The sequence below is a fragment of the Cupressus sempervirens genome, chromosome 2 (assembly GCF_028749045.1).
Source record: "Cupressus sempervirens isolate cs-2001-9-10 chromosome 2, ASM2874904v1, whole genome shotgun sequence".
Lineage (NCBI taxonomy): Eukaryota > Viridiplantae > Streptophyta > Pinopsida > Cupressales > Cupressaceae > Cupressus > Cupressus sempervirens.
In genome coordinates, this window is record NC_143119.1 from 752,305,682 (window position 1) to 752,320,372 (window position 14,691).

Here is a 14,691-nt window from a genome sequence, read left to right on the forward strand (position 1 = left end):
TGGAAGGATCTTCCTTCACTTTTCCAGCCGTGAGATTTTATGGAACCATAGACAAGGCATGTGAACTATTTAATCAGTTGTTTTCAAGTCAATAAAACCACATGCATAAAGTTTTGAAATGATAACATTGGCAGGCATACAAACTATTTGATAATACGCCCAGTGCAAGGTTTGAAGTGCCTTACTTGTAGATGTAATGTAGAATTACCTGTGAGGTGCTAGAATGATCATTGTTCAATGGTTTTCGTGAACGCCAAGCTTGATCCCTGAGATTCACAATTCAAAATGAAATGACATTGTGGAAAAGATGACATCCAACTGTGTGATGAAATTCTTGATGAAAGTTTAGTATACCAACTAATAGATTCACACAATGCACAATGAATAGGTGATTCATATGTGGCATGCCAAACATTTTAGAAAATGCTACAAGTACATAAGCTTCCAGAAATAATGACTAAGTGCAATTGGACATTGGCACTTTTCCCTAACCAATGATACACAATGGACCACTTATGCTTCAAATGTTCATCACTTCATTGAAGGAATTGCTCATAGGCTGAATTTGAAGGTACACATATTTTGGTGTATGGTTATACTCTATGGTATGGATAGAGATTTTATAGTGGGATGACTATAAAAGTACGAGCAAAGAAGAAGTAGGTAGAAGGCTACCTCAATGAAATCAGAATTGTGGTCTCTTCTTTGAAGTAGATTTTTAATTGCCTTACAATGAAATGAGCATTGTAGTCTCTTCTCTAAAGTAGATTTTTAATTAGCTTACAATGAAAAGTGACTTATCTCACTTATTGTAACTGGATTTAGGGTCTAGAATTTTTATTGATATGAGTTAGAGTTAGAGTCAGTTTTCAAATGTGTGCCAAATTCCAAACTCTAACTTTTTGAGTGGTTATGAACCCAAAAAGTTAGTTAAGCTAGAATGGCTATAAATTATTAAATTTCAATGTATTAAGGAAATTTTTGGACTTGAAGATGGGGAACACTTATGCTTTGATAACAAAGAAATTTTTGGAAAGTGTGTACAATTGTTGTTCTTGTAATCAATCATTTCGTACATTCTCGGTGCTAAAAAATAAAAGAAAGTACATTTGATGTTCTCTTTCTAATGAATCTAGATTGTTGAAGTGTTGATTCATCATATGAGTATTTTCATGGTATGGTGCGAGTATTCATGAATCACTGAATTAGCATTATGTTAGTGATAGCTCTCAAGGGTAGTTCTTTATAGCTTTCATTAACAATTTACATTTTTTTATGGAAACATTGAAGTCATGTGGTGCATTCACTATCAGTGGTTTCCTTTTTAATTTTAAAGTTATAATCATCTTTATTGAAAAATATTTTTTTTAATCTTATGAAGGAGCTGCCCCTCTAAACACAGAGGAAGGCCAGATATCAAGGGCCTATCCAACTATTGGAGACATCGATTTGCCACACACTCCATTGGGCTAAATCACATATTTTCTAAGTGACAAATATGTTTACCAACACGTAGGAAGCCAAGATAGCCATAGGAAAGAAGTCATGGAAACCAAAGGAAGAGAATTTGAACATGCAAATTATAAATGATGACAATTTTGTTTAGTTGAATAAATTTTATAGCATGTATAGCGGTATGGATAAGAGGCAATTAGAGAATGTCATAATAAGAAATATGATTATGAGGAATAAGAGATTCTATAGCATTCAAAATAAGATTCCTAAAGACCTATACACTAGGCTGATCAATAAAAAGAGAAGGGTAGTAGAAGAAGATTAGAATATGAGGATCACATCCATAAATAAGTTATGTGATGATGAATCAAAAGAGGAATTTGAGAAATTTTGAAGGGTATTAAGCCCTTTTTGAGGAATAAAAGAAGATAAATTCTTTTGATCGAAGGAAATTATGCAGAGGTAAGGCAAGAAATAGAGGAGGCTATAGTAAAATGTATGTCCTCAATACCTAAGGAGAATGTGCAAGAAAAGGCTGATATTCCAGTATATGTATAGGCAGATACACCTTCCAATAAAGAGGAAGAGGAAAAAGGGACACATCAAGCACTTTCTCCACCTCATATTGTTATGGGTACTAAATTCATGCAAGAGGATAGTGTAGAACAAGAATCTTAGTGTGCAAAGAACACTATCATTAAAGCAAACATTCACAAACTAAAACTATATTCACATATGAGATTAGACAAAAGAAACAATTAGAGAATGCAAACCCAAAAAAGGAAAAACTCCATGCTTCCTTGATTTTGTAGATGTGTCCTTTGATGTGGATGTATGCTCAAATGCTCAAAGTTGCTTCAATGGTGGAGATGGATAATAGCAAATTGGTAGCTTTGTGAGCTCTCAATTTGGCATTATAAGGGTATGGGTATGGCTTTTGGCTCTCAAAAGGGCATGGTAACTTTAGCTCAAAGATTGTTGATGAAATGGCTTGGGATGGGATTCAATTTATAGGCTAAGGGGTAGAGGGATGGAGGGCTTAGATGCAAGGATGGATGAAGGCTTAAAGAGGGCTAAGATGCACTCAAAGGAGAGCACATGGATTGTGCTTGTTTAGCACCAATGGGAAGGTGACACTTGTCACAAGGAGGATGAGTGTGAGAGGGTAGGGTAAAGGGTTGGTTAAAGGCATGATGAGTGGGGTTGAGTATGTAAGAGGGATGTAAGAGGAATGAGTGTGGAAGAGGGAAGAGTGTGGAAGATGGGTGTAAGAGTCATGAGTGGGCTTGTAAGAGTCTTTTATGTTTTGTAAGAGCACTCATGACTTAGTGGTTGGGTTTTTTTGAGGGGAGACTTTAGTTTGGATTAGGAAAGTCTTAAACTTGTTTAAGGAATGTGACAACATTAGGGGGTGGATTAGGCTTGGGTTTAGGATTAGATTAGGGATGTTAGAGATGTACAAGTGGATGACATTAATGAGGGTGGGTGAGTTAGTGGCTAAGCTTGGTTAGTATGGGTGGATGGGGTGGATTAGGCTAAATGGAGGATTAGAGATAGGTTAGGGGTTTTTTAATTTGAGGATTTCATTTATCAAATAGATTTATTTAATAAATGGGGATTTTTGGAATTAGATAGGAGAAAAGGATTTAATTGATAAATAATAGATTATTTGATTTATCAATTAGGACTATAGATGATTAATTAAATTAATCAACTAGGGGATGACAAAGGATTAATTAAATAGAAATTTAATTAATAATGCCTTTTTAGATAACTAAATAGGATTACTAAAATAGTGTAATCAAATTTAGGTGTCTACATTTTGCCCCTCTTTGACATAGTGTTGAGACAACACTATTTCAAAGAAGTTTGAATGAAGACGACACGAGGAAGATGTTTTAGCAACAAGGTTGCCCCAGTCTCGGATAAGAAGAGGAGAGACTAGACTTAGATGATGCCCCCTCAAGAAGGCGACGGGGAGAGAAATGAGGCTCGACGACTTCTTGAAAAGTACAAGAAATTGAGATGAGCTAAGACACAGGTTGGCAAAGAGAAGGGGCTGAATTAGCTCAAACTCTCACTACAGGAGAATGATAAAGGGAAATCAGAGGCACAAAAGTAAAGCAAGCTTAAGACTTTCCAGGATTGGGGGGGGGGGGGGGGAGATGGAGGAGCGGAGTGCTATAAAAGGAATCCATCATAGGGAGATGGATGATAGAATGATATAGATGATGCAACAGGATTTTAAAGAGTCAGATTGGCGAAAGATGGGTTTCGGAGATCCCTAGGACTAGGATTGTGGATCTCGAAAGATGAGGCTAGGTGGATTGATTTGATTGGTGGATCCCTAAGACTAGGATTGTGGATCCCTAAAGCTAAGCGTGAGGAGTGATTCAAAGAGATACTGATGCATAAGCTGGGGTAGGAGCGAGAGATGCAGAATATAGATGGGGGATAATGGAGATGAAGGGAATCCATTGAAGCTTTTTGAGCGGGGGGATACTTCAAAGAGAAGTACCACCATGTAGTTGAGCACTAGATTTTCTATAGGATTGTTGGTTAATTTCTAGGGTTACCAAGAACATCAAGGCCTTTTTACCAACTGTCTAGAGGACTGACAAACTGACTCAAAACAAACACACAAGGATTGCCCCAGTATCACACATGAATCCCAGAGGAAGCAATGTGGAAACGACACTAGGTAACCCACAAGCAGAAAAAGAAAACAAGCAAAAGACCTGATCAAGATCTTACGCTCTAATTGCCCCATTCGTAGCATACCATGATATAGAAGATCGTGGCAACCTTGAGGAGGGAACAAGGAGATTGCTTGGAAAAGATATTTCAAGACCCAAAAGGGAAGATCCCAAATCAAAAGAAAGTGAAAATCCAAAAGAGAACTGTTTGCCAACGAGATGGGTAGGATGAGGTACTAACGGACCAAGATCAGACATGAGGAAAGCTATATCCTACAAGGATCTATCAGAGAGCACCTAAGCTGATGGATCTGGATGAGTGATGTGTCTGGCAAGCTGAACTAAGAAGGATAACACTTTGGTGACAGGAGATCTAGCTAAAGGATGCATTGGAATATCTAACCAAGGTGTGCGATGTGTGCAAGATGTTGACCAAGGATGAACTAACACGAAAGTCGGATAGATACAATGATACTAAGCTAAAGAGGATATACAAGCTGACAGACCAAGATATGTTACAAATGTAAAAGTTTGTTCATGTTTTGGTTTTTTGTGAGATGGAAATATTTGTGAAGGATGGGATGTCTATAATAGTTGATAGGTGGATAGGTAGATGGTTTGTGAAAAGCTTAAGGAAAATGGGATTCTATGTGTGCATGTGATAGGATACAGGCTAGGATACAAGATTATTTACAAGCTGGAATATGGTACAAGCTTTGGACAAGATTCGAATATATACAAGGTATGGTACAAGATTTACAAGGTATAATACAAGCTTTGGTACAAGATTTACAAGCTGTACAGGAGGTATTGACAAGCTCCATCAGATTTTGGATATTTGATTGGAACACCAAGGGAACAAGCAGGTGTTTTATGGGATGGTGGGTGGATGGATGAGGGATAGGATAGTGATAGATAATGGATTAATCTTTAGCACACAAGGCACCTGAATTACCAGGTTTTCACCAAGGTACCTATCCAAGGCGCTTGAATTGCCAAGTTTTCACCATTGGACGCTTATTTCTCTTTACTATTTTTTTTGTATTTTTTCAAAAGCTGGGTATACCAAGGATCTTCAAGCATAGAACTTCTTGAGATGAATGATGTTAGTGGGATCATTCAAGAGTTCTCCTTCTGGTGTAGATAATTGATAGGCTCCAGAGCCAACGGAGGTAGTAACCACATAGGGACCAAGCCATGTAGGTTCAAACTTGCCTTTCTTTTCTCGATCTATGTGGACTTTCATATTTTCTTTGAGGACCATGTCACCTGGCTGAAAGTGTCGTGGGATCACCTTCTTGTTGAAATTCCTTTTGAGATGAGTTTGGTAGACTGTGAGATGGACATAAGCTTGTTGTCTCTTCTCGTCTAAGAGATCTAGCTGGGTGAGTCGAGCTACTTTGTATTCTTCATCTGAGATTTTCTCTCGCAAAGATATGCGTAGTGAGGGAAGTTCAACTTCTATAGGTAATACCGCTTCGACACCATAGACTAGGGAGTATGGAGTTGTGCCTGTGGATGTACGGAAGGAAGTTCAATAGGCCCATAGAGCTGGATTTATTTGAAGGTGCCAATAATGGCCGGAATCATTGACAACTTTCTTTAGGATTTTGAGGAGGGTTTTATTAGTTGCCTCTACCTGGTCGTTACCTTGTGGGAAATATGGGCTAGAAAAGCGGTGATGGATGCGGAGGGAAGTGCATAATTCTTCCATGTTGAGATTTTCAAAGTTACCTTCATGGTCAGTGAAGATGGTGGATGGGATGCCGAAGCGGCAAACAATGTGGTACAAGATGAACTTGGAGACTTGAACTCCTATAGCTAAGACTAGGGGGACTACTTCCACCCACTTAGTGAAATAGTCTGTAGCTGTTATTATCCATTTATGTCCATCAGATGAGAGAGGGGTGATAGTTCCAACTAGATCAAGGCCCCAACAAGCGAAAGGCCAAGGTGGTGCAATAGGCTGTAGATCTTGTGCTAGAGCGTGCACAAGATTTGCATGCTGCTGACATGGGAGACACTTTCTGACAAAGTCACAAGAGTCTTCTTCAATGGTAGGCCAATAGTAGCCTGCTCTAAGAATTTGTTGTGCTAAGACAATACCACTCGTGTGGGCACCACAAAGTCCGGAATGTACTTCTTTTAATGCCATCGCGGCCTCATTTTTATCTAAACATCGAGAGAGAGTATCGTGATAACCCCGACGATATAGGGTATTGGCTATGATAACATAGCGGGATGATTTTCGAATAAGGTTCTGGCATTGGGTGCATGTGAGGTGAGGGGATATGATACCATCGTTAAGGTAAGCGTGAATTTCATGGTACCAAGGGGATTGGGGACCAACCAAGATACAAACACGGTTTGAATCCTCATTCGCATAAGCGGGTGTGAGGAGCTGCTCAACTAAAAATTCATACTGCATAGCGTCTTGGGGAATTTCCAAGAGTGAGCCGATAGTGGCCATGGCATCTGCTGCTTTATTTTGCATTCGTGGCACTTGTGTAAACTGAAGCTTTGTAAAATGCTAGGTCATCTGATCAATTAGCTCTTAGTAGGGTAATAGCTTTTCATCTTTGGTTTGATATTCATTTAAGACTTGTTTGATGATGAGTTGGGAATCACCAAAGACTTGTAACTCAGTGATATTCCATTCTACAACTATCTTTAATCTTGCTACAAGAGCTTCATATTCTGCTATATTGTTGGTGCTAGGGAATTGTAGCTTGAAGGCTTTTGGAATGTAATCTCCTTGAGGTGTAACTAATAATATTCCTGCCCCTGATCCATGAGAGGTGTATGAGCCATCAAAATAAAGCTTCCATGGGGGCTGTTCTTCAATTAGGTAGATATGCTCATCTGGAAATTCTGTGAGCAAAGGATATGCATCTACTAGAGGTGCATCAGCTAGGTGATCTGCTATAGCTTGCCTTTTGATTGCCTTTCTGTCCACATACTGGATGTCAAACTCACTTAGTAGCATAGCCCACTTTGCTAGCCGACCTGTGAGTGCTGTTCTAGAGAGCATATACTTGAGAGGATCAATCTTAGAGACTAGTTGGATGGTATGACTTAGCATGTAGTGGCGAAGCTTTTGAGTTGAGAAAACAACTGCCAAACAAGCTTTTTCCATAGGAGTGTAATTGAGTTCATAACCAACTAGGGTTCTACTGATATAGTAGATGGCTCTCTCTCTGCTATAATCATCATGTTGTGCTAGAAGTACCCCTAGAGCAGTAGGTGTTGCTGATATATACAAGATCAAGGGACGACCGGGAACTGGTGGAACCAAGATAGGGGGATTGGTGAGATACTGCTTGAGCTGATCAAAGCTGCGCTGACATAAAAGATCCCACTTGAAGTTCTCATTCTTCTTTAGCAAGTGTGAAAATGGTGTACACTTATCTGCAAGTTGGGAGATGAAGCGCCGGACAGATTGAAGTTTTCCCTAAAGAGAGCGAAGCTGTCGTAGTGTCTGGGGAGGAGGCATGTCTAAGATAGCCTTGACCTTTTTGGGGTCGATCTCTATACCTCATTTAGAAACTATGAAGCCTAGAAGCTTGCCAGATGTGACCCCAGAGACACACTTCTTGGGATTTAGCATGAGATGATATTGGGCCAACCTATCAAAGACTTTTTCCAGGTCAGCAAGATGATCCATGAAGGTGTGAGATTTGACTAGGATATCGTCCACATAATCTTCCAAAATGCTATGGATAAGATCATGGAAAATGGCTGTCATAGCTCTTTGATAGGTAGCCCCAACATTCTTTAGGCCAAAAGGCATCATGGTGTAGCAAAAGATTCCCCAAGGGGTAGTGAATGCTGTCTTATGCTGGTCCTCTTCTGCAATCTTGATCTGATTATACTCGGAAAATCCATCCATAAGGGACAAAATTTCATGTCTAGCTGTAAGATATACAATCATATCTATGTTGGGCAAGGGAAAATCATCCTTTGGACAAGCTTTGTTAAGATCTCTAAAATCAGTGCAGATTCTGATATCACCGGAAGGCTTAGTGACAAGGACCATGTTGGAGATCCATTCTGAGTAGTCGATAGGTCGGATAACCTTAGCAACTAACATTCTTTCTAGTTCAGCTTTGACTAGTAATGCCACCTTGGGGTGCATTTTTCTAAGCTTTTGTTTGACGGGCTTGATCTTTGGATCGACTACAAGATGATGAACTACAAGCTTTGGATCAAGTCCCTGCATGTCCTGATATGACCATGCAAATCGGCCAATGTTCTCTCGTAAAACCTCAAAGATGAGGTCAGCTTGGTCTTGTGATAGGGATGTAGCAATGTGAACAATTCTAGGGATCTCTGAAGAACCAATGTTGACTTCTCTAGTATCCTCTATTAGAATAGAAGACACCTCTGGTCGATTATCTTGAGGAGGCAATACTAAATCCTCATGTTCTGCTTGTGGCTCTGGATTTTTTTGCTGAAGGGTTCTCTTCGCTGCCTTAGCTAGTCCCAGATTTACCTTAGTTTCAGTTTTGGGTGTATCGAAACTAGGTTGGGGATTTTCTCCAAAATACCCCTTGGGATCTAGCTTGTAGATGTAAGCAGAATCTGGCTTTGTCTTCTTATGAGGAGTTTCGGCTCCCATGAATCTTAGAAGCACTTCCTCTGATGTGAAATCATCAATATGTATGACACTTGGTTGGTCCCAATCTATGAGTTGTGGATGAGCGAGTGGTAGGTCAATGAGATGGATGGATAGTTCTCGGAGAACAGAGTCTCCTAGGAAGATTTGGTCTGGGATATCGTCGTAGGCTCTCTTTTCAACTTCCTCAGGAATGTCTTCAATTTCAACAAGGTCGCGGTGGATGTTCAAAAAAGCGTGACCATTCTCGTTGGTGCCCCCAGTTGTGGGTATGCCAAAGCCAAGACCTGACTTCATTTCCCAATTATGTGCTTCGATGGGACATTGCATGCCCCTTTCTTCTGGTCCTAGTCCACCTCCTTGATAGTTCCATTTTTCAGTGATGAGCTTATGTTGTTGGGGATACTTCTAGCTGAAGTGATCAAGGTGTGCTTGATTTCTTGGAGGTGCATCCTTATGTAACCAATTGTTGATATCTGGAGTGAGCTCCTCATGAAGAGGGGTTTTTGAGGACACAAAGGTGGTTGGGCCAAACTGTTTGTATCGAGGAGGTGGAATCTCCTTAGCTTTGTGATATGTTGGCCATCCATGGGTATGTGGATCAAGTGGGATTGCTCCGACAACAAATGCATCTGATAGACTATATTCTCCACAACCTTTGTTGTTGATCTTTACAGTAGATAGGGTGGAGGCGAGGATGGTTTTTGCATCATTACAAGTGTGGGATGAGCTGGCGATGGCTGTGCTGATGTCTATTCCAGGGCAATGGTTTGTATATGAAGCTTCAACCGCATTGCAGTAAGCAAAGGGTTCTGGATCGGCATGGATGGTTACCTCAGTGCTCTGATGAGGAAATTTGATGCATTGATGGTAGGTGGATGGAACGACCTTCATAGCATGAATCCATGGGCGACCGAGGAGGATGTTAAATGGTAGGTTTAGATCAACAACATGGAAAACTGTCTCTTGGATGACTGGCCCAACCTTGATTGGTAGCAAAATAGTCCCTTCTGTGGTCCTTTCCAAGTTGTCATAAGCTTTGATGGTGATAACCTCACTGATCATATCTGCCTCAGTATACCCAGCTTGTTTTATGAATTTTAGGGTGCAAATGTTCAAGGCTGATCCATTATCTATCATTACTCTTTTCACGGCAAAATTGGATACCATTATGGCTATGCGAAACGGAAGGGTGTGATCTGGCTCAACCACGGGTATGTCGGGGGGTTTGAAAGATAGGGCACATGAGGATGAAAGGTGTCCAACAAGATTATGAAAATTAGTAGCATTGATATCATAAGGGACACAGGATTCTATGAGAGAACTGTCAAGGATGTCTTTGTACACAGGACTAGTGCGGAGAAGGTCTAAAATGGATATTTGGGCTGGCATGTTCCCAAGGTGTTCCAAGATATTGTACCGACTTTTTGATGGAGCTGATGGTGCTGATGAAACTGGTGGGCCTGCGATGTTAAATCACGCTCTTCGAGTGGTGACCACACACTCATTGTCTGGTCCTCGGATATTGATAACATTGACAGAAGGCTCTTTCTCAGATATACAACCTATAAGGCTACCATAGTCTATATAGGATGAAGTGTGGTCATTGTTCTTCCCATGCTGTTGGTTTGGCTGGCGATTGTTGGTGTTGTTTTGGATAGGTGCTTTTCCAGGATTTTGGTTGTTGTGTGGAGGAAAAGCATTTTGATAAATCTGTAAGCCTGCATTGGGAGAGGTTTGGGCACCAACAATGATTTCCTTCTGATCAATGAGGTCCTGCACATAGTCTTTCAGTTTCATGCATCTGAGGGTGGTGTGACCATTTACCCTATGGAACTTGCAATACTCATTGTCCTTGTACCATGCAGCTTTGGATTGGCTTGGATCAATTTGCTAGGTAGGAGGAAATTTGATGAGGTTTTTCTTAGCCAATTTCTCAAAAATAACATCCAATGGCTCACCAAGGGGTGTATAGTTTCTAGGTGCAGGTTGGAATCTGGGCTTTAGCCCTGCAGCTACATTGATGGCATTAGCTTGATTGTTAGACCCTTGAAAGTTGGGTCTTGTATTGTGGTTTTGATAGCTTTGGTTATTTCATTGTTGGTAATTGATAGCTTGTTGGTTGTTTGTTTGATATGGTGGGTTAGACTGGTTTTGAGAAGGACCAACGATATTCACATGTCTGGTGTCAGTAACCCCATCTGTTGCAACATGCTTGTTTTTGTTCCAATACCTAGACTTGTCATTGGAATGTGATTGATTTTGGTTGGCCTCTTTGTAAATATTTACCACACCATCTTTGATGAGTCCTTGCTCAAGAATCATTCCTTTCTCTTTGATATCCTTATAGGTCTACAAACAGTTCATGGTCATGTGGTGAGCCAAGATGGGATGTGCATTATCAATAAACATTTTCACCACATGGCATTCTGGCAAGGTGCAGGATATGCGGGTGGTAAGGGTTTGCCATCTTTGCAGGTATTCGGCAAGGCTTTCTCCACCTTTTTGCTTGGTGTGGACAAGATCAACTATTGATAGCTCTGTTTCAACAAGATGGGCATATTGGGCTACAAATGCCTTAGATAATTCAGCAAAGTTTTTAATTGTGCCATAGGGGATTCTATAAAACCATTCAAGAGCTGGTCCAGCCAAGCTTTTGGGAAAAAGGCGCAAGAGGAAGACATCATTTTATGCCACGTCCTGGAAATGCATGTAAAATTCTTTGATATGTGTGACAGGGTCTCCTTTTCCTCTGAATTTGTCAAATTTAGGTACCTCAAAGTGTTTGGGAAATGGTGTCATGGTAATGGCTTTGTCAAATACACATTCTCAAACTTGAATGTCTTTGGATCATTCCCTTCTTGGATGGCTTTCAGAGCTGTCTTCATTTGCTCCCACTCTGAATTGATAGGTGATGGTTGGGGTGCCCCCAATGTAGGAGTGCCTTGAGGTAGGTATGTGCTGGATGGGGCCACTAAATATGGATGGCTGTGAGGGATTTGCTAATAGGGATTGTACATTGTTTGGGCAGCTGCATGGTGGATGATGGATTGTTGAGGGGGAGGTGGCGCATATTGCTGCATGTGCTGCGAGGCTTGCTGTTGATATGGGATTTGAGGTTGGGATTGAGGAACATAAGCTGGCTGTGGGATAAATGGATTGCTTTGTGGGAGTAAGGTATAAGATGGTTGTGAGGCTTGGGGAAAGGATCGGGGGGCTTGTGGGGTTTGACCAATATATGTGGGTTATGCCCCCATTTGGGATGGTATCTGTAAATAATTGGTGGTTGGCTGGGGTGGTGGATTACCTCCTAGAAGTGGCATTGAAAAGTAGTTGGTAATTGGAGGTAATGGATTAGTTGGTGGTGGAGGTGGTGGGAATTGAAAGCTTGGGAACGGAACTGATGGGGTTTGATGGCTTTGTGGCTAGATTTGGAAGCTTGGTAGAGTGGTGGTGGGAGTTGGGGTCACTTGGGAGCTTGGTAGAAGATTGGCAGTAGCTTGTGGGATTTGATAGCTTTGTGGAGTGAAGGTAGTAGCTTGTGGATTTGTGGCTGATGGTATTGAGTTCCCAAGACCTAATGGAAATGATGGGATTGTGCTTTGGGCTATGGTGAACAAGCTAGGGGTGATGAAAGGTAGATTACTTGGCCCCATAGGTGGCATCCCTGTTGTATGTTGCTGAGGTTGGCCAAAGATGCTAGCACTGATTTGGGAAATGGGTGGATTTGGAAGGCTGGGTTGGGGAGCAGCAACAATAGTGAAAGGGGTGAACGGTGAGGTGTTTTGGGTAAAGGGGGTTTGGAGTGGAGAGGTATGAACCAAAGATGGAGTGGTGGTGGCTGGGTTGGCTTGTGGCATGGAGATTTCAACTTGGGTGGATGATGGTATGTTTGGGTCTGTTGGGTCATATGGATTGGCTGGAGGCTCTTCTTTTGGAATATATTGAGGATATTTTGGATCATAAGAGCCTATGGGTGGTGGCAGCTACCCAAACAACAGGTGAGATGGATCTGATAATGGAGGGGGTCTTCCAAAGTCAAAGGTTCCTACATTGTCCCTTCAAAAATTAGCCATGATTGTCTCTTTGTTTTTGTCTATAATGGCGTTTACCAATACTGCATTTCCTGGTTGGTTCATGAAAGCTTCAATGTCAGTAGGTGATGGCATAGCTTGCTCTGGGTTGAAGGATGGCTGAGTGCTCAAGGGGGGTGAGGCTGTTCGATCCAAATGATAGGGCTCTATTGTTTCTTTCTTCTTGGCTAAGCGAGTGACGGGTGGCATGAAAAATGCTCCTAGGGATGAGATGCAATAATGCTGATGGATGCAAAAGGGGGAAGGCTTTTCTATGCAAATGATTTCCTAGGTTGAGGCAAAGCTATATGAAAAAACCTAAGGAGGATTGGGTAGGGGATTCTAACTTCAAAGATATGTTGTCAAAGCACAAAAGGTCTGCTTTCCTATGTGCAAGCTTGGTGGTGATTGTGTCAACTTAAGGATAGACTAATGATCCTTTAGGAAGAACACGAAATTGACCACTCGCGGATCCCAACCTTTAGCTCAAGGTGATGAGGGATAACAAGTGACAAAGCTAGATTACCCTAGACAAAGCTCTGTCAAAGGGATAACCTTGGTGAGATTGGTGGATTTGGAAGATTTTAGGAATGGCAAACTTTTAGCAAGGTGACAACAATTTTGAAAGCTTAGATGTGCAGATTTTCGATTACTGGCTAGATGGTATGATTCTAAATGAGATGGATGAGCTAATAATGCTTAAGGGGATAACCTAAGATGGCTAGCTTTTCTACAAAGATGACTCTAAAGTGAAGCTTATCCAAGAAGATGTGGAGAAACAAGGGTGTCTAATCATAGAAATCATGCCTAGTTGGTAAGGCATAAGCAAGATTAACTCCTGGATGTTGGCTAAATTTGATGGTGCACTCTAACCAGGCCTCTTGAAGTGCTTCGTCGGTAACTTTGTCCTCTGCTTTGTGGAGTTTGGCAATTCGTGGGCTTGGTGTTATTTCTTTTCTCTTGGCTGAAAGTTCTTGGTATGCTAGAGATGGCTTGAGTTTGACCTTGTGAAACTTTTGTTTGGGTTTGGGTTGTTCTGACATAAATTCTTGAATTTGCTTGGCTTTGAGAAAAATCTTAGTTGTTTTGCTTCAACTTGTTCAACTTCTAAAATAGGCAGTGACTATGCTAAGTGTGCCCTAAGCTAGGATTGACCAAGTTTGGCAAACATTCATTCAACAAGTAAAATAAAAATAAGAAATAGATAGGAACACCCAGATAGAATTTTGTGGTTCTCAGAATGTGATACTTGCGCCGAGGAGTGTGTATGTTCTACAAATGTTTCGATCAGTCACTCCAAACACATTAACATCCTGGATGGTTTTCTGCAAGGTTGACAATTGGTTTAGCTAGGGAGTCCTCGATATACGCAAGGTACGTGAGGCCCAAATCCGTAGATGAGACCAAAAGGATGTCACACAGTCGAGAGGAGCGGTAACCCACTTCTCCTCTTTCAATTCTCAAGGGTATAAAGTTCCTTGAGGCTTAGACCGAATGACAAAATCTTGATCCCAAGAGAGGTGTCTTTCGATTCACCTTCCGATTCTTATACTCCGCCGGAATGCTGGAGTTGAGGTCGTCCAAGGGGTGATGAAATCCCCAAGTAGGCCTCCTAAAAAGAAATAAGGTTTTGGATCCTAATCTTATGCACCCGAGATGGCCTCGAAAGATGACAAGGGGAGAGAAGACTTGGATGACCTTGGGCTAAAAAACATGCTTGTTCTTTTACCAACTGACTCTTATGTGTGCTAATCTAGACTTTGCAAGCACTTATGTTTAAGAGACAATGTTCAATTCCAACTTGAAGTGCCAAAAAAAGTAAATCGATCGAAGAATGCAAACAATAAGAAGA